Here is a 1,579-nt window from a genome sequence, read left to right as displayed (position 1 = left end):
ACATACATGTATACGTAAGTAATTATATTCATAGCAATACATGTACATGTATATGTTACTGATATGAGGGAAATGAAAAGTGAAAGTAACTCTATGAGGATTACCAGTAAACAAGCCATGATGTCATTTTAAAATACAAATCTACACATTTTAAATCAACTGATAGCTAAGGGAAAGTACAGGAGGGCATAGAGTAGAGGGAGAGTTTATAATGATAATGTGTACAAGCTATTAGTGTGTGTGTGTGTGTGTGTGCATACTTTGAAATGGTGTGTAGCTCAGTCTTGAATTGTAATACCATTTCAGAATTTGCCTATTTATTTTAATAAAAAAGTAAAATTTGAGAATTGTTTTATGAAAACTCACATCATCGACAAAAACTTTGACAGCGACTTCCCTATTACCTTCCCCAAGATTAATCTGTCCCTGATAGACAACGCCAAACCCACCCTGTCCCAGCTTATGTCCACCCTCAGAAAATAAAACATTATCAAAGTCTCCGGTCGCTTTTTTGACGTCTTCGTACGAGAGGATCTGAGTGGGTGTGGTCTCGTGAGAGAGTGGTGGGTGGAGAGATGAAGAGGAAGGGGGAGAGAGAGACGGTTTTGCATTTGGTTTAAGATCTGATTGGTCGGTTCTAGAAGTACTTGTAGAATTATCGCTAGATTCACGTAGTAGAGTATCAACAATTACAGGTTGAGGAGGAGGAGGAGGGTGGGGAGGGACAAATGGTCAACCGTTTGACGGAGGAGTGGAATGAGGAGTAGGCAAAGGTACGTCTACTTTGATGTTCCTTTTTAAGAATAAGAAGAAGTGAATTTAAAATAAAATAATCATACATGTATATACTTGATTCAATTCCAACCCAAAACATTATTAAATGTTTTTCAATACTACATGTAATAATAGTTACTCTTAGTACAGAAAAAGCATAATAATAATAAAATACCATGTGTTGTCATATATTACCAAATACTAAATATTTAATAAACACATAATTATTAACATAATAATTGCTTAAAATACAGTAATAGAACCTTGTAATCCTTGTACTATTAATTCACATATTCTGTTCATTCCAAGTGTCTTGCAAAAGTCATACAACTGGCCAACAGTCCTACCTCTTGATGCCATGTGGCTCAACAGTGATATAGTGGGACTCTTCCCTCTCGCCTCCTGCTGGGATAACTGCTGCATCTGTAGAGGACTGAGATTATTTATGATTATAATTGTTAAAAATTAAAATTATTTTTGTACTTGTATTCTGGCATCATTGAGAGCAAGTCTTTCCAGTTGAGGGTGTGAGACGAGTCCAGAAAGGCGGAAATCTTTCTCTGAGATCCATAAGACATCTCATTAGTGCTTAAATCTCTCCAAGAACCAGCTCTAACAGTAGACATCATTTTGCAATTTCATAGACTTTCTAGCCACACCTTTATTTATTTATTTATTTATTTCAGAAATTTACAGTACACATTAATAGAGAGAAGCAGAGATTAGAAAAGAGAGTAAATAGCAGTACTGAGGGTAAACTGAGGTATAACTCAGAGTACCGGAAAGAAAAAATAAAATAAAAATA

The 1,579-nt window shown here is 35.3% G+C and overlaps 1 long non-coding RNA gene across 1 annotated transcript; it reads right to left on the bottom strand.

Moving 5' to 3' along the window:
• Nucleotides 1-260: 260 nt before the first annotated feature.
• Nucleotides 261-1,567, bottom strand: LOC105316044 (uncharacterized). The gene is made up of 4 exons (XR_002190263.1): nt 1,258-1,567; nt 1,038-1,207; nt 367-793; nt 261-313 (listed from the first exon to the last, which is right to left on the bottom strand). It is a non-coding gene; the product is annotated as an uncharacterized LOC105316044 (long non-coding RNA).
• Between the last annotated feature and the right edge of the window lie 12 nt (nt 1,568-1,579).

Source organism: Amphimedon queenslandica, unplaced genomic scaffold, assembly GCF_000090795.2.
Source record: "Amphimedon queenslandica unplaced genomic scaffold, v1.1 AMPQUscaffold_5787_Cont22250, whole genome shotgun sequence".
In the NCBI taxonomy this organism is placed as follows: domain Eukaryota; kingdom Metazoa; phylum Porifera; class Demospongiae; order Haplosclerida; family Niphatidae; genus Amphimedon; species Amphimedon queenslandica.
This window is presented reverse-complemented; position numbering and strand designations above follow the sequence as displayed.